The sequence below is a fragment of the Lissotriton vulgaris genome, chromosome 11 (genome assembly GCF_964263255.1).
Source record: "Lissotriton vulgaris chromosome 11, aLisVul1.2, whole genome shotgun sequence".
NCBI lineage: Eukaryota > Metazoa > Chordata > Amphibia > Caudata > Salamandridae > Lissotriton > Lissotriton vulgaris.
In genome coordinates this window covers 599,059,782-599,083,564 of record NC_141699.1, presented here as the reverse complement: position 1 = coordinate 599,083,564, position 23,783 = coordinate 599,059,782, and the positions used below count along the sequence as shown (strand labels likewise).

Sequence of the window (23,783 nt, the reverse complement as noted above, 5' to 3'; positions counted from 1 at the left end):
ACAAAAGTTACTTACCTGTAAACTGTGGTTCTCCGGTATTGGTGTCTTTCATAGATTCACATGCGACCCACCCTCCTCCCTTCAGAGGCTCTCTCTCTTTATCTCCTGGCTCTATATTACTCTGTGCTATGAAAATCTGAGGGCCTGAGCCTCTGGGGAGAACATTCTAAGAGGGTGCTGGCGCCTGATTGGCCGGAATTTGGACCAAAACATAATGACTAAGACATATCATAGAAGTGATATGTTGTCTATCTAGGAAAAACTCTATGGTTTTTTACTTTCTCTATGTATATAGGCCTGTGTTATGGCTGCATTGCTATGTTATTTACCGTGGGACTCCCACTTCGACGACGGGGAATATTCAAGCATGTGAATCTATGAAAGACACCAATACTGGAGAACCACAGTTTACAGGTAAGTAACTTTTGTTCTTATACCATTTACTTCTTTTAAATGATGAATTTACCTGCTTTATGATTTATAAGTATATCTCCTCTGCAGTTCGGCTCCGTAATATTGTTGGAAAATGTTTTTTTGTGCATTGATTATATCGGTTAAATTTGATAATGCTAATCTTTGTAAAATAATGATTTTTATGTCTCCTTTTATGGCTGTTATTAAGCCGAATAAAGATCCTTGACTGACTGACTGACTGAAACAGGAACTAAATAACTGGCATGGACTAGCTGAACATTTATTACATTGATTGTTTTTCATTTTCCAGTGTACTGTCATTACAAGCCAGCAGGGAGACAAATCGCTGATTAAAAATTAGAAAGAAGAGATTTGGTGAGGTGTAACTCAACATGCTGGTGGAGGTGGTCCAAGAAGAATGTAGCTCAAATCACCCACGTTATCATTTATGGGATACAAAAGTGGTCCTGCCCTGTACATCTGTACAAAGGTGAAGAATCCAACCAGTATACTGGATTCCAAAGGCATAGGTAAGGCCACACCTGTGGAGTGCAACCTTGACCCAGAGCTATTAAGAATTATCTGAAGGAGCTACAGCATTACTGAAACAAATGGATGAGACCCTTAAGGTGAGTTCAAAGTTCACCATTTTCTATCACTCAATATATGTATGTTGTCAACACTCAGGTGTGTCAGAAGTTTTTGCGGAGCCTGGGTAAACAATTTGAGGGCACGTCTGATAGGATGCACATCCGTTTCATATCTTTAAGAAAACTACTGCACTGAAAGAGAAAACATGGCACATACAGTGTCGGTTGCCATCTAGTGGAATTAGCCTTGTTAGCTTCTGCATCATTAAAAAACAAGCATTGGCTATGCAATTGGTCTGGCTTTTGAATGAATGTGCCTTTTCTGCCATTGATGAAGATGGGCACTCATTAGGCCATCCTACATGAGTTCTGTCACTGATCTTTGCACTCATGCATTCATTTATCAATCCACTTACTCATAATTGCATTCACCCTCTGATACAATTGCACAAATTCAACAACATATGTAAGATACATTTTTAAACGTACACGCAGAAAACAGAAAATATGCTGCCATCCAAACATGGCGTGCATATGCTTGCAATAACAAAAACATAGCAGCTGTTGTCTGTTTTGGAAATGTATAGTAAATAGTCTGTTTTTGTTTTAAAGTTCAACCATGGCCATCCCATTTAGGACCAACATGCTGGCCATCTTCGAATGGTGAAACAATGACACATGATGGGCCACAGCATTCAATAAAGGTCAAGTGGTTTAGAGAAAGTGTGGTCACGTGGGATGCGGTGCACTGCAGATGGAATGAGTGGCAAGTGATCTGTTAGCACCACCTTGAGAACTGTAGTATCCTCTGGACATTAAAACAAAAACGTAGAGAAGTGAGAAGAAGCACAGAATGAAAGAGGAACTATAAAAGTAGAAACAGGACTAGTAAACCAGCTCTGACACCCAAGAACACTCATTTTCAGGTGGATGTACACGTCATGAGAAAATGCTATCATTCACAAGGCAAAATAATCAATGACTAATGCATGCTGAACCATAACCCTGTGTATATCGCGGTCATAGATGTAAGCAGATGTAAATAACAGACCAATAGTAGAACAGAGCAACCTCAAAGGACCTCTATATATATATATATATATATATATATATATATATATATATATATATATATATATATATACATACGTATATATATATGTGTATATATATATATACATACGTATATATATATGTGTATATATATATATATATATATATATATATATATATATATATATATATATATATATATATATATATATATATATATATATATATATATATATATATATATATATATATATATATATATATATATATATATGGAAAAACCTCCGTTCTCCTGCCACAATCACCTCTGACCTGATCGCGCTGGAAACAGACACGGACCACACTTGGATGCTGGTTAGTTTCGTTTATTCAGCTGTCGCCATAACGTTTCGGCTGAAAAGCCTTGATCACATGACAGCGTAACCTTGTTTTTTTGGCATATTTAAAGTGCACAGTGCTCATTGGTGATTGGTTCATTTGAATTGTCACAACCATTGGGTAAACACAGTTGATGGACCTACACATCACATGAATACGATATGTACACGTATTTACAATGAATGTTTACAGTTATTAGCTGTCAACTCTCTTTTGATATTAGGATAAATCCCTAAATATTCTTAAACAATTCCGGGTTAAATCCCATTGTATACTTAAAGAATATTTACCACATTTATACGATGTTGCCACACTTTTGCAGTTTTGGGTTAAATCCCCATGTTGGCCTTTTATCCATTACTATGTTAAGCATTATCTCCAACATTACATTTGATATTTTGTTTTGCCTTGCATTATTTGTGTTCTTTCCCATACCCATATAAAAGTGCTCCAGTGCAAAAAAGTGTTTAAAAACTATGTAAACGAGGGCTATACATTTTAAATTTAGATAGTTATTTCATTGTTATTATTTGTAGAGCCAACTTTTATTTTCCTCTATTGTACAATCCCACTACACTTATGTTCGAGTTTATCATGTTGCCATTAATGTTCTCAGTTACTTCACTCTTGATTATCATTTACTTCAGGTTGCTTACTTACATACTATGTATCAGTAAATATGGACCTTCTACTTATTACTCAATTGTCACATGTAATTATTATATCAGCGAATATGATAGTTGCCCAACTGATTCTGTATAGAATTAATTTTTCACAATTTATATCCTCTTCACCTATATACAACTATATATACACATATACTAGTATACACAATTATCCAAAAATATACACCTATATATCATTCAATTCTAATTCATATATGTACATCCTATTTACACATTTATGTTGTTGACACTTATTTATTTCTCATACTTGGGCATTTCTATCATTCATAATCATTAGTTATGCAAACATGTGTACAAATCCTCAGTCAAATTCAGACCTACAGGCTGTTTACTATTAAGCTTGAGTATGTAGTTGGTTTCCATTTTACGTAATTTGTTTTCCCTGTTGCCTCCCCTCCTGCTCGCACTTACAGCATCCACCACCCAGTATTTCAGATCCTTGTTATTGCTTTGGTGTTGACTTTTAAAATGCCTCGCCACGGGATAGGTGTTATCCTGCGTGGTTATCGCCCTTAAATGCTGCAATATCCTTTTATGCACGGGAAGCTTCGTGCTTCCCACATATTGCCGTTTACAGGGGCATTCAAGGACGTAAACGGCATAGTCCGTTTTACAAGTCAGGACTTTTGTGATGCGATGCTCTTGGTCACTAAATCCGTCCTTGTACATTTTTTTGTTCACACCATGAACACATGCTTTGCAGGTTTTACACCTGAAAAAGCCTTGATTGTTCTGATACCAAGAACTACTGTCAATAATTTCTGGGCAGGTTGCCACCAATCTTTGTCTCATGTTGGGAGCTTTGCTGAAGGTTATGGAGGCTTTCTTTGGGAGATCCTGACCTATTAAAGGATCACTGCTGACTATTGGCCAATTTTTGTTGATAATTTTTCGTACTTCTTGATGTTGGTTACAGTACCCCACTATTATGCGGAATGGTTCTGCCTGTTTGTTGTGGTCAGGGTTAGTTACGGGTTCATTGTTAGATGCCTCAGCCGAGGCCTCTCCAATACCTAATACATCCTTACGGTCCTTGACCATGGATTTTTTAATTGCCTGTTGTATGACCCCTTTGCTATACCCTCGCTCCATGAACCGCTTGGCACATTCATCTTGTGCTCTTAGTAGTTCATCAGGTTCACTACACAGCCTGCGAATCCTTAGCATCTCACCGTACGGAATGCTCCGTATTAGATGGGCCGGGTGAGTGCTGCTGGCGTGTAGGATCGTATTCCCTACTGTTGTTTTGCGGAATAGCCTACTAGCTAGTTTATTCTCATAGGTATAAATTTCTATATCCAAGAAAGGGATCTTTATCTGGCTCATTGTGTAGGTAAAGTTAATATTTAACTCATTCCCATTTAGATTTTCAATGAATCTTTCCGCATCCACTTGCGGCCCTCTCCACACTACAAACAGATCGTCTATAAAACGATACCATGTTACAATGTTTTCCTTCATTTCTTTTTCAAAGTTGATTTTGAGGACCAGTTCTTCCCAAGCCCCCATGTGTAAACATGCCACGCTCGGTGAAAAACTGGCCCCCATTGCCACCCCCTGACATTGTCGGTACAGTAGGTTGTTGAATATGAAAACATTGTGTTCTAGGCAATAAGTCAACATAATTAACAACATTTCAGTGTGTTCTTTACAGTCTTCAGGTCTTCTAGATAGATAGTATTTGACCGCATTTATACAATCTAGATGTTTTATGCTTGTATACAAGGAACTTACGTCTAGTGCCAACAGCCAGTCTCCCGGTTGCCAGTCAATATTGCACATTTTGCCAAGGAAATCACTCGAGTCCCGGATATATGAATCCAAGCTTTTCACAAAGGTTTGTAGAAACTGATCTATATATACCGATGTATTTTCAAGCAAACCCCCCATTGCATTGATAATGGGTCTCCCCGGGGGTTCTTCTCGATTTTTGTGCACTTTTGGAATGAAGTAAATGCATGGCATCACCGGATGGTCCACCTTTAAATACCGGTATTCTGCTTCAGATATGAGTTTCCTCCTTTTCCATTTTGCCAACCAGCCATGGTACTCAATCTGCCATCCTTTAATTGTTGCCATGTTCACTCTCTCATAATGTTCTCGATTATTGAGTTGCATAAGTGCTTCTTTATCATACATTTCCTTAGTGAGCAGGACTACGTTGCCTCCCTTATCACTGGGCCGAACTACTATGTTTTTGTCCTTGCTCAGTTTTGTTATCAAATTTTCATAGTCCTTGGTTTGTTCATTGTTTTTGTAGCGTTCCTTGCTTATGCGCTTCTGCAGTTCCTTCAAGTCATTAGTCACATTTTCATGGAAGATGTCTATTCCATCTCTTGGTAGTATCGGGCAAAATGTGGATGGGGGTTTCAGCTTCGTTAACCCCATTTCCCCCTCTCTCTGCTTGCCTCTTGTTCCGCCAAAAATATCTGGCATAGGCGGTTGCATTTCTTCGCCCTCATTATTCCATAATTCCTCCATCTCCTGTGTGAGGGTGCCTTGTTCCTCATCCTGGATGTTTTCTCCTTTCCTTTTCCTTTGCTTGTGGTATTTTTTGAGTTTTAGTTTTCTCACCACCTTATATATATCTATTCGTGTTTTGGCATAGTCAAGGTTAGATCTGGGGGCAAACGACAGTCCAAGCTGTAGGATTTTTTCCTCTTTTTCTGTTAAATCCATTTTAGTTAGATTAATTACTGTGTTATTTTGTGGGATTACTGTTTCTTGTCCCATTTCCTCCGGCCTCTCCACGTGGTTTGATTTGATTTGCCTCCGCTGCCTTGCCCTCCTCCTCTTCCTCGAGATGTAGTTCTTCCTCCTTCGCTGTAATTTTTTCGCGTCCCAGGTCTTAGTGATTGCAGTCTGTTTTGGCATAAAAAAACAATTTCTTCACCAGGGGAGGGTCTTTTTTGTTGTGTTTCCCCATTTGCCTCTCTTTGTTCTGACTCCGATCCGCTCCCACCCTCAGAGCTGAAATCTGACATTGTTGAGTCAGTCTGGTCTTTTCGTGTTTTTGCTTGAGGTGCCCTGGTTTGTTTGTTTGCCTGATTTTTGCCTGCTGACGCATTACGTAAGGAATCATATCGTTTCGAAAATGTGAAGATTTGTCCTAGTTCGTAGTCCCTACGATCTCTTTGGAACTTATAGGTTTTGCGGTCTATAATTTTCTCCTCCTCTTTTTTCAACCTGGTTTTCATTTCCTTTAGTAATTTCTCTTTTTCATCTTCCGGACCCTACGATCTCTTTGGAACTTATAGGTTTTGCGGTCTATAATTTTCTCCTCCTCTTTTTTCAACCTGGTTTTCATTTCCTTTAGTAATTTCTCTTTTTCATCTTCCGGACCCATTCCCTCCAATTCCTCGTAGATGCTAGATATCTCCTCTAATAATCGAGCTCTGTCGATATCGGCATACTTTATCAGGACTAGGACCTGCTGTCTTGATGCTTCTAGGTTTATCTCGGCCCACTCCTTCATTAGGTCCGGGTTCGGGTTCTCGTAACTGGGAGCTGTTAGGATGCGCAAACCACGCGGTATTCTCCTAACTTCAATGTAGCTTTGTAGGGATTTTGACTCCCACCATTTGCTCTGTTCCTGACGGGATTTCTTCTCCCGTATTTTTATTTTGTCAGTCAGGGATATGTTTTTGGAGCTGCTGGCAGCCTGTTCTTGTATCTCGGTAGTCGGTTTTGCCAATTGCTTGTCCGAGAACATTGTACTTGCCCTTGCTTCCCGCTCTCTTACGCTGTCGGCAGACATTTTATTGCGCTGATAATGATGTATGCGGGCGTCACGTTACTCTGTGGATGTTTAAATTTCCCACCACAGGTAACCCCGCGCATCCGTACCTTCCTCCCGCCGGTACCTTGACTGTTTTTATCGCGTAGTCCTCTGTCCTTACTCCTGAACTCGTGCACTTTCTCCCTGTGCCGCTTCCGGGAGGACTGGACTTGCGTCTCCAATCTTCGTACTCCAGGGGGGTCCGACGCTAATCTATATATATATATATATATAAACTGGTCACTTGAGCATTATAAAAATCAAAAAGCTGCACTAGTTCTTTGCATGTGCACAAGGGCTCTTGAAGCCCGAAACGCGTATTGCCCTCCTATTTTTATCAGCTGCAATAAAGTGAAGAACCTGTGAACTACGTGGTCCGTCTCGCCGGTCTTGGGTGGATCAGGAAGTGGCGTCTGTGGAGGTTTTTATATATATATACATATATATATATATATATATATATATATATATATATATATATATATATATATATATATATATATATATATATATATATATATATATATATATTATATAACCTACTGGCGGTCGCCAGTAGGTATATATAGTTAGGATTTTTTCTCAATGGAACTTTTGAAAATTCTATGTCTAATAACTTTGGCGTTTGTGGACGGAATCGGCTGAAATTTTCAGGAAAATGGCACATTTTGTTTCTGAGCAGCCCCTGAAAATTTGGGGTTTCGTCAAGGGGGGGGCCGAGAAAAAAGGGGGGTCCCAAAACGCGTTTTTCCCATTCATTTTTCCATAGGGCGTTTGGCCTCACTTTTAGCTCGAACGGCTGAATGGATTTGCACGAAACTTGGCAAAATTGTAGGGACTGTTAGCCCGATGTGCCTTTGCTGGGTCTCAGTATATGTGCTCCAGTGGATTTTGAGAAATTAACATTTTAAAAAACAGATATATCTGTGACAGCGCTCCGGGTAGCGCTCCGGTTCGCGTACTTTTCGCGTAACGGAGCTTTGCGAAGCGAAGCTGATTGGCTCTCCGGTATCTGTCAACATTCTAAACAGTCCAGAGCGGCCGCCATCTTGTCTCTCGGTAGGATCGAGAGACAAGAGGAGGCCAAAACGAAGGGGCAAATGACCATAAGGGGGCATAGTAGATCCTCCCTGACCCCCTAGGTTTGATGTGGAGGCTTTAAAAGGGCCCCGCGGGGTAAAAAAAAAACACGTTTTTTTATCGTGGGATGTGCCCGGTACGCGCACCGGAAAGCGGTCCGGGGAGCGTACTATAGGGAAACAAGAATGATTGACTTTTAAAATATTGTATGTTTATTGATTGTTCGTTTTGTTGGTTTTTTTTGTTTATTTTTATTTACGTAGCAACATGTAGGTACCAATGCAGAGTCTAAAAATAAAAATACATTGTTTCCTTTGTAGATATCTTGCTGGTTGTTTCAGAAGTTATTGAGGTATATGGAATTCATAGCGTAGTCTGTTAGGAAAGCAGAAACACCATGGAGGCAGGAGATGATAAAGAGATGTTAAATATACATTGGAGATGATATAGTGAAAGAAAGGAAGTAACTATGAGCAAACTTAAAGTTGCACGGTATATTTAAAGTCTGATTTTACATTAAAATCAATTTGCTACTAGTTTTAAAAATACATATAAAAATGAATAATGTCTCAAACAATTTTTGAATTATTATATATAGATTTATTATTCTGATTTATTTTCAAAATTAAAAAGAACTTCTAATAATTCTTGGTCAGATTTTGACTCATTTTCAATTAACAAAATCCACAGCTTCAACACATTGCAGAAGTTCTATGTCCATTGATTGATCAAAGAATTCTGAATCATTTTCAATGTCTTGTTTGCATTCTGCAATTTCCATGTTATTTTTCTGCTCTCCTTCCATTTTGTATGCTGTAAAATGAATTTAAAAAAATATATCAGTACAGATAGGGCACTGTTAGGTTTAAGTACAGACAGGTAGTTTGGTTTTTTAAACAGTGATTTTTTCGTTGGGTAGTGTATGGTATCAAACTGGGAGTAGAAATATGAAAAAAATTGTGAAATAAACTCTAAGTCAATTCTTAATTATATAAGACAAGTCTAACTCCATCCATAACTAAAACAGAGAAGTCTATTTTATTCTATAAGTATTACAGAGGGATAGTATATAACTATCAGAAAATGTTTTCCTAGTTAGCTTACAGTACAGAACATACTTCAGTTTTTAAATTAATATCTTACCTTTCAAATAGAACTTGAAGTTATCAGTTGAAATGTACTTGATATGTACTTCAAGAAGTAGTAGTCAAAATGGCTGTGTTTCTCTCTCTTTCTTTATATATATTCAGGTACATAACTAATCAAATGTCATGATATAATAGTAGAAATTGAAAGTAACATTTTAATTGGTTGTTAATTCCAACACTTCAAATGTGTTTTGTGAAGTAATTTACCTCAGGGAATTTAGAGAGTTCTACATGCTAAATGGCTATATGGAATTCCAACAAAATTTGTGAAAATGGTAGGGATTGGTATGTAGCTAATGTTTAATTGGTGAAAGTGTCTCCAGTGGTTTTTCTGTAAATTACTTTCCCACCTTTTTTGAGCGAGTGCTTGTCAGTGCGTGTCCCGGTACGCGAACCTGCAACGTTACGGGAGTCCTCCATTTTGTGTTTCGGTAGAATTGAGTTACAAGATGGAGTGTAAATAATGTTCAGAATGGGTAGAAGGGGGTACTTTAGACGTATCCTGACCCCCTAGGTTTTCTGAGGGTGGCTGAGGAGGCTCATATATGTCGGAAAAAAAATTGAATTTTTCGCGCGGTTAGCTGCCGGTATGCGAACCGGGTAGCGAACCGGGAAGTGAACATAAGTGAAAATTAGTCAAAAAAGGTACATTCGAAATTTCAAAAGAGTAAATAAAGTTAAGGTAGCTCTGAAAAGAGCTTTTGTGTTCTGTGTAAGTTCTAGGTACTTATAAGTAGGAACCAACCCCCACATGCATCAAACTCCCGTTTTGCGTTTCCAAATTTGCGATTTTTACCGAATCGCAAATATGGATTTGCAAAACGGGATGCATCACAGAAAGTGCATAATTTTTGCGATTTGGTAAAAATCGCAATTTTTACCGATTCGCAAATATTATGCGAATTCAAAATTGCGAATTCGCTATTCCCATTGATTCCTATGGGCCAAAAGGCCCATAGGAATCAATGGAAATTGCGAATTCGCAATTTTGAAATTGCATAATGTTGATGCATTCCATGGGTGCAGGGGGGGTCCAAAGGACCCCCCCCCCCTGCACCCCTGAAATGTTTTTTTCAATGGATGTTTCACACACACATGTCCTAAGGACATGTGTGTCTGTAACATGACATTGTTTTAAATGTAAATTTGACCATTTTAAACATTTTTTGCAATTTACCACGAGGTTCAACCTCGTGGTAAATTGCACCTGCAATCTTAAAAAGCGCAATTTTTTAAAGAATGATGCATTGCATTTAAGGAATCGCAAATTTGCGATTCCTTAAATGCACTCGCATTCTGGAAAGTCGCAAAATTAGCGATTTCCATCAAAAAATAATGATGCATCTGAAAAAGCATTTTTGGAATCGCAAACGGCCGATTTTAAGGAATCGCACCGTTTGCGACTCCAAAAATGCTTGATGCATGTGGGGGTTTTAAACATTCTTAAATTTTGTATAAAAACTCTGTTCCCCTCATCTGAGAAGTGCACGCCATCTCCTCTGTAGATATCTTGCATGTAGTAACGCAAGTTATTGTTGTAGATAGCACCCATTCCATGGTCTCTCATGTAAGCTGAAACAGACTTATTTACATTCTTCCTCGATTTCTCAATTTGTGGACAAAATTGATTGGACCACCTCCATTTTTGTCTTTGGCATATATTGGAATATACCAAGGCAGTTTGAGGGAAAAGTGCCATCAATTGCTCAAAGGTGTCCTTTAAGAGCATTTCCAGACCTACCCCAGTCAAAGTGCCCAAATCATTTCCTCCACAGTGCACTATTATGAGGTCAGGGTTTGGCAAATGTAAAAAGGTTTTCACCAATGGTATCAATTGGTGACATTTCAATCCTCTTTGGCCAATCCATTTGATTTCCACATTTTGTAAATTGAGGTTGTGTAAATTTCTGTTATCAGCATACCTGTGAGCCCAGTGGATGTAGCTATGTCCTAGAATCCAGACAGAAAACATGGCGAGAGGAGGTTCTGCTGCAGTCAGATGACGTGTGGGAATGAAATGGCAGTTGAAACAGTGGAGTTTGTAAAGAAAAAAACTGTGGAGTTTGAGTGCTAATGATTCATTAGCAGTGATTGGTGGATTTCCATTGCTGAAAACAGAAAGTTAGGGTGCCTGGATGTGTTCTTTGAAAGATGTAATTTGAATGGTTAATAAAAAATGATGTTATGAAAGATTGCAGTGGATTAGCAGGTGTACTGAGAGTTCAGAGTTCATTTGAAACATTGTTGTGTGAACTTGTAAACATGAGAGGTTTGGCAGGCGGTAGTTGCTATGGAAAAAGGGCAGAAAGGGCAGAGGGGGGAAGGGTGTTGATTTGAAAATAGTGAGGAAAGAGTTTTGATTGGCTGACATGAGAGATATGTGTGATGAATATCAGCATTTCAGTGCCTTTGTTGGTTCCAGCCTCTGGAGTGCATACCTTTTATTCTGCTAAAGAAAAATTGGTGCGTTTCTGAGACTGTTTTGAAATTCAAAAAGCATTTGTTAAGGTGAGTTATCGTTTCTATATTTTAGATAAAGACTAGTATGCTTTTTTGCGTAAATAAGAAAGCCAGCTGTGTATTTAAAATGATGTTTTGAGTCAAGTGTTTGCATTATGCTTTCAAAGAAGATTTTGCATTCTTTTACCAATTGTAATTGCAGATAATGTAAAGTATTAGTACTGACAAGGTGTGGTTGTACATAGGAGCTGTGCTGTGTTTTCAAATTATGATCAGAAAATCGTTTTTAAGGAAAAGGAATGCTTAAAAAAATTATGAGAATTTATTTACTTGTGATGTGACTCCTGCAATGCGTCGTTTTTGCGGAACAGATGCATGATGCATCTGTGTTGTTATTGCCCCATGCTGCTCTACAGTGTACATGTAAAAAGTGTTGCATAAGTGTTGCACAGGCATTGCAAATACTCTCCTATGTGTGCTTAGCCATTTCAAGTCACTTCCCCCTGGTACAAGGGCCTTGTAAATACGTCCCCATGTGTGTCTGGTCATTTGTAGTCACTTTCCCCGTGGTGCAAGGTCCTTGTAAATACGCCCCCATGTGTGCTTGAAAAATTTTGATTTTGATTGTTTGAGTTACATAGCCATGTTAAAAGTTATTGAGAAAAAGGTGCAAGGACCTTTAAAAAACGTTTTCAAGTGTATTAGGGCATTTTAAGTCAGTTCCCCATGAATGTAGGTATATAATTGTTTTACAAAAAATGTTTAAAAACGTTTTTTGAAATCAATTAGGTTTCTTGATATGTACTGCTCGTGTTTCATAGGTTGTTTGGGGGCATATTTACAAGGCCTTTGAGTCCCTTTGATGTAATTTTTCCAATTTTAATTTAAGACATTTTCCTTGGAGCAAGGTCCTTGTAAATACGCTCCCATGTGTGCTTGGGTAATTTAAGTATTGATAGGGTGTGCTTCTACATAGGACGTAGACTACATCTGCATAATGAGATAAGTAAGCTGAAGAAATACAGGTGATGTGATTGTTAAATGTGCAAAAATATTTTCACGTTTTTCAATTATATCCTTGTGTTTCCTAACATTACGAATCACATTGTGCAGATGATATTTAGTCATGTTCAGGGAGATAGAGGAGGTCTGGCCTTTGTTCAAGAGTGCAGTGGACATGATTCACTTCTTTGGTAGGCCTGTACATGTCTTATCACCTCTGTACTCTTCAACAAGTCTAAATTTCATCTGCAACCCTGAGTAGGCCTCACCTCAAACAAATTTCTAGATAGTCCACACCTTATCGTCATCGTGAATTAATCATTTAAAGTGTTAGGGGCAGATTTATGATGGTTGTGTGCCTATTTTGTGCTGCTGTTGCGTCACTTTTATAATGCAGTAGTGATTTATAAGCTGCACCATGTTGCAAGATAGCAGCCGCGGGTCGTGGAGGGAGTTACGGTGGGGCAGGGAGGCGGGGAGGGGGAGGGGCAGGGTGGAGGGACCTAAACACTGGCATATGTATTATTGCAGGTAAGTACACAATTTAATGTGCGTAAAGTTTCATGTGGGCTTTTTGTTGCAGGGTGGGCACTCATTTGCATGAAAGCCCTGTAATACTATCACTATCACAGTAAAATTAAGAAGATTTCACTGAATCATCTTTATAGCATTGCTGAATCAAATTCTTACTGTTATTGATTTACTGTTTGGTAATAGTGGTTAATAACATTTTTTATTATATTTTACCACAGATTCAACTGCAGATTATTTAGAAATTAGACAATGCCGTCTAAGGATAGAATCCGAAAGGCTACGAAACGTCAAAGACAGCAGATTACTAAATGCTTGCAGCAGTCCTCTACATTAAAATCACCTCAACGCACGAAGAAAGCTTCGGGTAAGAGAACGAAATCATTCCTTAGAAACATTTGTAGAAACAAAAGTATAACTACAGAACAAGTTTTAGTCCAGAAAAAGAGAGCCAATTTAAATGGAAAGGAAAGGCCCGTGAAAAAAGTTTCTGCTAGAGCAGGAGATAACTCTGTGCATGGCAGTAGAAGGGAAAATACATTCAGGGACATTCGTAGGCGAATGTTCCGCAACAGGGTAATTGTCAATTTGCTAAAACAATTTAAGAAAGGCCAACAGAAAGTGGCATTTTATAAGAAAAAGAAAAATGTAGAGAAAATTATTGATCAGGCTTTCGAAATTAAGCGAAAGTTATTTATTTTGGTAATTAATAGAATTAGGAAACTAAACAAGGTAATCTATGTTTTCAAATCAAATAGTAGATGGAAGAGAGAAGTTAATCGAAATAATTTTTGTGAAGTTTTCTTAGGAGAATGGATGCATAGTTCAAATAGTGAGGCATTTTTTAATGAGGAGAGTTATTTTCAGGACAATGATTTGGTACATGCAGTTGACAGCAGTGGTCGAGCATATGAGGTAAAAGATGGTCGTCCGGTTGAAAAAGAAATACTTGTGTCTGCAGATGCAGAAGAGGTGTTAAGTGATGAGGTTTTAGGGAGACCAGTGTACACCTGGAAGTGTAGTTCTATTTGCAGTGTGCGACAGGATTCCATCAATTTGCTTTGTGATTTTATACGGACATTTAATAAGAAAAGTTTAAAACAAAAAATAAAGTTGTTGCAAGAATTAGATCCTTGCAGAGTGAGACAAGTGACAGGTTTGCATGGCCATTCACTGGCTTGTCTTTCTAGGAGAATATGCCAGAGTGTTTTTCATCATTTCAGGATGCTAGCAGTGCATCATAATAAAGTGAGGAAATTAGTTAGAATGTTGTATTATGCTAAGAGTCCAGCAATTATGCTTAAACAATTAAGCAGAGCTCTTTTGCATGGTTCTGAAGTAGATGTGAAGAATATTTGTCAAGAAATTGAGTTCTGTTACTTTGCTGGTAAAGAGAACAATTATGATATTGAACCACTAGAAGAAGGTAATGTGGAAGACAGTGTACAGATTTTCAGTACACATAAGTTTCACAAGGAAATTTCCACGTTTATGGTGAAAACATGTGAGAGGCCTAATTTCACTTGTGTGTGTTGTCGACGGACTTATTATAAGAATCAGACTAAGTTAGTGGATTTATATGCAAAAAGTGATATGGAAAACAATAGTGAATGGAAGGATTTTGTCACATACTTGATGGTAGAAAATTGTTTTGATTTGGGAGCGGACCAACGTATGTGTACTTATTGCTATAACAAATTAAACCAAAACCAGATGCCTGCTAGAGCGGTTTATAATAATCTGGAATTAGTTGACATTCCTTCTGAATTGAAGGATTTAAATACTTATGAATCTATTTTGATTCAAAGTGTCCATCCCTTTCAGGCTATTGTACGAATGGAGCCAAAGACAGGGAAGTTGCCTCCATCAGATTTACAGAGAGGATTAAAGGGAAGGGTTGTTTATTTGCCTTTAGATTTGAAGAAAAACATTAATACAATTGGAGTAGAGAAAGTGGAAGAGGAACCTCTGGTTATCATAGTTAATGGTGTTCCGACAAAGAGTAAGAAAATCTGGCAAGATTTAGTGGATGTTAGGAAAGTCAAAAAGGCAACATTGTATTTGATAAAAAATAATGAGTACTACAAGAATGTATGTGTTGCAGAAGAGGAAGTAAGTGAAGAAGAGGACAGCGATTTGTGTCCTGGACAAATTGAGAAAGTAGAAGCCTCTAAAAAGGAAGAAATATATGAACATTATAGTGTTCATCCTTTGCATTCCAAGGAAGTCATGGGGAATGCTATTGAGTTGTTTCAAATGAAACAAGCCAAAGGGAGTCCCATTAGTGTTTGGGAGGAAAGTTTGGAAGCTCGATGTTTCCCACAGTTATTTTCCACAGGTCGAGGAGGACGATATGATGAGCGACCTGTTCAAATTCCTGCTTCAGGATACCGGACTTTACGATTGTATGCAGAAGATCCTAGGTTTCGTCAATGCATTCCCTATTTATTTCATCTACTGTTTGAAAGTGATCTCTCTGGATTGTCTTATGCAGTGAACCACATCTTGAAAAGTGGTGTACAACTGCGAAATATCTCGGCAAGGGACTTTATGGATAAAGTCAATGTGCAAGACAGTATTTTGGATTCTCACCTGATTAATCTGATGGCATGTCAGCGTGGTACTAATGAGTATTGGTACCGTCGTCATGGTGACTTAAAATGTATGCTGAGGAACTTAGGAACTCCCACATGGTTCCTCACTCTCAGCTGTGCTGAGTATGGCTGGGAAGACTTACTTTAATTTCTACGAGAGGCAAATGGAAACATTGAAAATATCGAATTCAAGACACCCGGAGAACTGTGCTCTTTGGATCCAGTGAATGTATGCAGGTACTTCAATCATAGATTTGAAGCTATGATGTCTTTCATCATGAACAAGAAAAATCCACCTCTTGGAGAGGTGTTGGATTTCTTCTGGAGAAAGGAGTATCAAGCAAGAGGAGCTCCTCATATACATATGCTGCTATGGATCAAAGATGCACCCAAATTTGGAACAGATCCGGATGACTTAGTGATGAGTTTCATAGAACAGTATGCTACATGTGCTGTTCCAAAGACAAACGAAGACAAAAGTCTAAGAGAACAAGTTTTACGGTTTCAAAGCCTTCGTTGTGGAAAGTACTGTAGTCGTAAATTCAGAAACAAGGATAAGTACTACACCAAATGTCGTTTTGCATTTCCACGGTCGGTGATATAAAAAGGAAGAGTTAACAATTTGATGTCTTCGCTGTGACATAATGTGACGAGAAAATCACCCAAAAACACATACAATTTGAAAAGAAACCAAGAGGCCAAGTACAATAACGACTACAACCCAGTGATTTTATCCATGTGGAATGCTAACATGGATATACAGTTTGTGGCTGACAACTGTATGGCTGTGGCTCGGTATGTGACGTCTTACATCACCAAAAAAGAAAAGACAGAACTGAAGGATATGTGGGAGGATATTTCCCATGAAAAGAGCCTCAGTAAGAAGTTGTACAGTTTCAGTCTGAAGATGTTGTCGCATCGAGAAATCGGAGCTTACGAATGTTCTGACCGGTTATCTTCAGCAAGTCTCTATGCCAAATCTAGGAGTATCATTTAGGCGAGTCTTGGTCTTGCTGCAACGCGGAATCGAGTTCTGAAACCTGTACGGGAAATTGAGTATTTGGCGGAGAAGGAGCCAAACAGTACAGATATTTTGAAGACCAACATGTTGGATACATATTATCCAAATAGAAGCAGTCACCTGGAGAATGTTTGTGTGTATGATGTTCTACAAAATTACGTTTTCAAGAGGAACATCAAAGAAGATATTGATAAAGGAGTGTATGCTGTAATTGGAAGTGAGGGATGTCTGGTCAAGCAAAGAAAATGTCAATTGGTAAATCATCGAAAATTGGATTGCGAATCTCCAGAAAGAAAAGAGTTTTTCTATTTAGCTCTTTTGCAACTTTTCAAGCCTTGGCGTGCAGAAGAGGAACTGCTTGGGGATTTCCTCTGTTACGAAGACTCTTTCAATGCAGCCAAGGAGTCCATAGAATGTCCTGTTTTTCCAAAATATCTAGAAATGTTGAATGCAGAAATCGAGCAGGAAGCAACATTTGCAGCTGAGATTGCTAGAAACAGTTCACAGGACAGTCAGAGTTCTGTTTCATTGAGTCAGGATCTACTAGGAGAACCAGTTATCGAAAATGAAGCTGCCACTGCCATGATTGAAGTGGAAAGAGCCATGGCACATGCTCGGGAGGATGCGGTTAACTTAGAAGATTTGGAAAGACAACTCAACGTTGAGCAGAGGAAAATATATGACGAAGTTACCAACCAAATTGAGCATGGATTAAGTCATGAGAAGAAAGAGTGCTCATGTACGTCGTTGAAGCCTGTCCGACTATACGTGATTGGAGAAGCAGGAACTGGAAAAAGTTTCCTCATTAAAGCAATTTCATGTTATCTGCAGAAAAGGACTGAGTCATCGCTGTCTTGTGTTGTGACCGCTCCAACTGGACTGGCAGCTCATAACATTAAAGGGATTACTTTGCATCGGCTACTGATGCTGCCAGTGGAGCATGATAACAAATTACAATACCACAAGTTATCTGGGGATGCTTGTTGTGAAGTATCTAGAGTCTTGAAGAAGATGAAACGTCTTATCATTGACGAAGTAAGCATGGTTTCCAATGTCATGCTTGCCTTTGTGCATTTGAGAATGCAGGAAGTTCTTAAAACAGAGTATGATGCGTTATTCGGTGGCAAACACATCATTGTTTTTGGTGATCTTCTGCAGCTGACACCAGTGAAAGGACAACCAGTGTTTAAACTGCTTACACATGAAGATACCAAGAAGTGCCTAGGGAGCATTGGCAATGTTAACATATGGTTAAACTTCAATTATGTTGAGCTGCGTGAAAATATGCGTCAGGCGAAGGACGAAGATTACAAGAATATTCTACAAGATGTTAGAATCGGGAAAGTGACTGAGTGTGGGAAAGAAGCTTTACATGCACTATTACTGTCAAATTTGTATCCAGAAGAAGACGTTCTGCCAGAGGATATTTTTAAGAAAATTACTGAGAAGAAATCTGGAATATGTTTGATGTCAACTCTTGCAGAATGTTCCATCTTCAACAACAAAATGTTGAATTTAGAAAAACAAGAGATTGTGAAACTGGAAGCTATTGACAGAATAGAGCATATGGGAGCAACAATTATTTTGTCTGAGAATTTGAAATCTAAATTGGATTCATTAGAGAAGACTATATCTAAAACTGCGGGTTTTGAAAAGACTCTAAATGTGTGCTTAAATTGCCGTATCATTTTGAGAAGGAATTTACATGTTGAAAGAGGTCTGGTAAATGGATCAATGGGTAATGTTGTTGATTTTGAGAAATACAGAAGTAGAGATGGAATTGAATTTTTAAAAATTAAATTTGATGGCATTGAGGAAGTACAGCTAATTGGCCGTTGCACAGCTAGGTTTTTGCTTGTAAAAGACCTATATGTTCGCCTTAAGCAGTTTCCTGTTTGCTTGGCATATGCGGTGACAATTCATAAATCGCAAGGTTTAAGTGTAGACACTGCTTTAGTGAATATTGACAGTTCTGTGTTCAAAGAGGGTATGGCTTATGTAGCATTGTCACGAGTCAGAACTTTATCGGGATTGTACTTGATTGACTGTGATGTCACAAACATTTGTGCGGATCTAGATTGTGTTAAGGAATACAATAGGTTAAGAAGAGAGTATGCGCCACATTTGCCTCAATATCCTTTGTTTGAGAAACGTGTGGTAGGCCGGAAACGAAGAAATATCAGTAATAGTAGGGAGGTTGAAGCAAAAAGACCAAAAGTCGATGAACCAAAAATTGTAAGCAGGAATAAAATGAATTCTGTTGAAAATGTTGTTGGTTTTAAATTTGAAAATAGTTCTGGTGTCAACTGCTATGCTAATGTAGTTGTTAATGTTCTCTTTTCACTAGAGACTTTAAAAGAACAGATTGTGATCAATTCGGAACAACGTTTATGCTGTTTGTTTAATTCTGTGTTAGAGAAATGTAGCGCTGATAGAACAAGAGTAGAAAGTGTGTCTGAAATTCGTTATCTGTTATACGAATGTACAGGTCAAACACAATTCTCTGAAAATATTCAGCAGGATTGTCAGGAGTTTTTAATGTATATGCTTGATGTATTGCAAGATGAAGGTGTAGATGTAGATTATCTGTTTGGCCTTTCTTATCAATGGCAGCATGATTGGGAGAACTGTACATTATCAAGTACTACTAGTGTAGACTCAGAAAGATTTATATATTTAACTTTGCCTGACAGTAAATCAGTATCCTTCAATAAGCTAGTAAAGGCAGCCGATCAAAACATGGAGTGTAGCCAATGTAAGTCTGCAATGCTGTCCACGTTAATTTTATGAAGTTATGGCCAGTATGTCATTTTAATGTTCCAACGATGTAACCCTGATGGAACTAAATTGACAACTTTAATTAATAATTTTGTGGCTTCGCAGTTGTCAATATCAGGAAGGACTTTTGTAACTACAGCAATTATATATCATGACGGTCCTTCAACTACTTCAGGACATCACACAGCTTATTTAAAATCTGGAAACGGCTGGTCATTCTGCAATGATTCTGTTTTAATTTTCAAAAAAAGATTGCCTTTCCACCTTCAAAATTCTTACCTGGTGTTCTTACAACCAAAATGTTAGGAAAGGAATCTTGGGATTTGTTCAGAGGAATTTCAAGAGGTTCTAATGGCTCCTACTCTATATGGCCTTGTGGGTAAGTGTAGTACAGAGCGAAAACTGTTTGTGTTTATAAGCTAAGTCAAGCAGCAGATCAAAATAAGGAGTAGAGGAAATGTAAGTCTGCAATGCTGTCCATATTATTTATGGAAACTTATGGGTGAAATGTCATTTTACAATTTCAACTACATTAACTTGATGAACAAAAGTTGTTAAGTCTAATTAAAAATGTTTTGGCTACACAGTCATCGATTTCAGGAAGAACATTTGCAACTGCAGCTATTATATATTATGATGGTCCTTTGACAACATCAAGATATTACACAGCTTATTTGAAATATAAAAAAGGCTAGTCTTTCGGCAATGGTTATCATTTTAGTATGAAGCAATGTTGCCTTTTGACTTGTTTTCTGAAGTGAGAATTTAGGGTAGGTAACTGGACTATAATGATTCGAGGTGTTGCTGTAATTTAGTGTGCTGTTTTAAATTGCTTTGTATGTCTCATTTTTCTTAAATCGATGGAGTTTATCTTTCAGAAAGTGGCGGGCAGAAAATAGTAACAGCACAACAGAGTATAAGCTGTTCATAGGACATCCTTTGACGTCATAGAAAGTACGTTACTTTTGAGGAGTTCTGATTTCTGATTAGTTATATTATTTGGGTTTTTTAAACACAATCATTTTGATTGTGTTTTTTTTTCCCCGCTGTTATATGATGAATACCTTCAACTCACTGTTTTCAGTGAAATTTGATATATTCTGAGAACAGCAAAAATAAACCATTAAATATGTATAATTAATTTTGTACTTTGAATTGTGATTTATAATATGTATTCATCTTGTCTCATGCTCACTCTTTTTTTACTACCTTCTATTAATTTAAAATTTTTTGTTCTTTCTTACACAGATTAAAAGTATAAAAATGACAATTGACTACGTTAATGACAATTATAAGGTAAGTGTTTAGTACTCTTTACATTACATCTCTATCACATTTAACTTTTATTAGTTCCACTGCTTCATTTTTTTACCCTTCAGTTTCCTGCCTTTTCTACTTCTCTCATTTCTTTTTCTATTACTTACTTATACTACTCTTTCCACTCCTTTTCTCAGTTCCTCTTTCAACAGTGTCTGTGTGTTCCTCCCTCTATTTGTCTTTCTTTTAACATTACTCTCTGTTTACTTACTCTTGTTTTTAAAAAAAAAAAATGTTTAGTTCGCTACCGGTTCGCGTACTGGTGCGCGAACTGGGAAGCGAATCAAAAGAAATAGAGGTTGCTAGAGTGCTATACATTCTAGCAATTTTTCATAAAGGGAAGGTAGTTCTGAAAATAACTTTTTATTATTATTTTTGTTGTTTTTTATTTTTTTATTATTTTTCTGAACATTTTTATAGTTTTTTAGTATTTTTTGAAAGGTTTTATATTTTTTGGGGTTTTTATCAGGGGGAAGAACGAAAAACAGGCATTAGAAACGGCTCAACAGGAGCAACAAAAAAAATCACTTTCTGGGGCGTTTTGAGCACTTGTGATTTTCAAATGCTCTGTTCATTAATGTAAAGCTCTTCTCGCCATAACAAAGCAAACCCCCACAATAAATGCACACCAGCTTGATATGTTGAAAATTGGTTTGAATAGCGGGGACCATCTCCCTCGCCTCTGGTCCCGAAAGACTTTCATGGGATGAGGTGGTGGCCACAAGAGATGGTGGATTTTCACGTAGGTTACGCACCTCCACCATACTATAATTTATTGGATGCCACCTTTGCATGTGGCGATGCATTGTATGGTTACCAAAGCTATACTTTTTATCCGTGCCTCAAGACAGAGGTTTTTTACATATCAGGCATGTAACATAACGTGCATTCATCTTTTGAAGGCCTGCAGGAAATGAAAAAAACTGCCAAATAAAATTGTCCTTGCGGTGTGATTTCCGGGGCTCTTCAGTGAAAAATTCTATTTGATGTACATCTTGTTCTTCTTCTTCCTCCTCTTCTTCAGGGTTGGGAATAAACTGGGGAGGTGGTCCATCCTTCCTAGGAGGTTGTGGTGGTGGTGGGGGTCCACCAGCTGCAGCTACAATTGAAGCCATCTTCCAATAATGAAAATAGTTCTTCCTCTCACAAAGTTGAAAGTCAGAGTGAGAAAAATAGGAGGGGGCTTTCATCATTTTGGAAAAAAAAATGTTCTAAACCAATGAAAATTGTAATTTTTAGGTCACATGACTTAGCTTTACATCATTCAGAAATAAAAAATGAAATCAACCAATAAAAAGTGTTATTTTCAAGTCACATGACCTGTTAGGCTTACGTTACGCGTCCCGTAACGCGACCCGGATCGCTTCCGGGTAGCTGCGCTTCGCGCCTCGGTTCGCGCTCCAGAACGCTTCCGGGTGCGCTAACGCGGCGCGTCATAAGATGTATCACGCGGTAACGCGATACGTCGCGCTTACGCGACGCGTCACGATGTCGTTTTCTAACGCGGTGGTTGCGCTAATGGAACGTTTACCGGTTCGCGGACCGGGTCGCGGTACCATATTAAGCTAACAAATAAATATAAAAATAATATTACAAAAATATAAAATATATTTTTGAATTAGAATAAGAATACATTTTACAGCTTTTGATATTTGCTAAGAAAAAACCATTGAAATTCACTGAAAAAACCATAGGTTATAGACCATATATAGTTAGGAATTAGCATTTACAAAACCTTGAAAATTCACTGAAAAAACCATAGGTTATAGACCATATATAGTTAGGGATTAGCATTCATAAAACCTTATTTTACTCGCACAAAACCATTGAAATTCGCATATATAGTTAGTTGCACTAACTATATATCGCGCACCCGCAATCCACTGCTGATGATGTCACATATTACATCATTCATGACATGGTCAGTGACATCACTGATGACATCACTGATGACATCTCAAATGACATCACTGATGACATCTGAAATGACATCACTGATGACATCATTGATGACATCTCAAATGACATCACTGATGACATCACTGATGACATCATTTATGTGATAATACAATGAACCTCTTCAGACTCTAATATAACCTTAGATACAATCAGTGTAAATAGACACTCACAGACTGTCACTCATCCATGGAGTTACTCACACACCTAGTCAGTCATGCAAAGAATCAATCACACCTCCATTTCCTCAACTGTACAGTTTTACACACCTTACTTATTCATACATATACTAACACATATTTACTCTCTTATACAATCCCTGATACAAGTTCTCAATCATCCATACAGCCACTCACACATTCACTGGCTCTTATGCACAGTTATTTATATATGTCAACTCTCACATGTACTGTGTTTTACATATTTATTTTTTTTTTTTAAATATATTTTTATTGCAGAGTTATAAACAGCAGGAAAAAAGTAATCAGCCAGTACATTTGTGGGCCCCTCCCACTAGTAACAGTTCACAATTGTACACAGCCATTCAGCCCGCATCCCGGAGGCCGGGCGGCATATCAGATCGCTCCGGAGGAGCACAACACAGTGTACGTCCCATTGGGACCCTGGCGAAAGGTCGTTTTAAGTATCTGCTTTTACCCCCCCACCCGCAACAACAGTCCCGTCAGCCAACTCCGAGGTATCAACGTAATCGCCCCCATCGGGGCCTGCTCTAGGCTATTCGGGCCTTCGTGCCAGGCCGTTCCAACCACTCAATCCGCCCGCCACTCAATACCCCCAGTCCCAGTAGATCCAGGCCTCCACCAGCAACCCTCCAACGGCTTCCGGCCCTCCCCAACCCCCCCTACAACTAACCCCCCCAACGCCCCCCCCCCCTGGCAACTGCTAAGGTGCGTGCTTCGCTCTACTGAACTGGATGGTTCCACTACAGTGCGTGATGTCATACTCCTGTGTTCGCCCCGCGGTGTCCAGCGGCTTA

The 23,783-nt window shown here is 38.3% G+C and overlaps 1 long non-coding RNA gene across 1 annotated transcript in view; it reads left to right on the top strand.

Moving 5' to 3' along the window:
- Window positions 1–774: 774 nt before the first annotated feature.
- LOC147683207 (uncharacterized) overlaps window positions 775–23,783 on the top strand; it is a 145,027-nt gene continuing 122,018 nt past the window's right edge. Inside the window, exon 1 of the long non-coding RNA XR_015300930.1 lies at window positions 775–1,043. This is a non-coding gene — a long non-coding RNA (uncharacterized LOC147683207). The remainder of the gene's footprint in view (window positions 1,044–23,783) is intronic.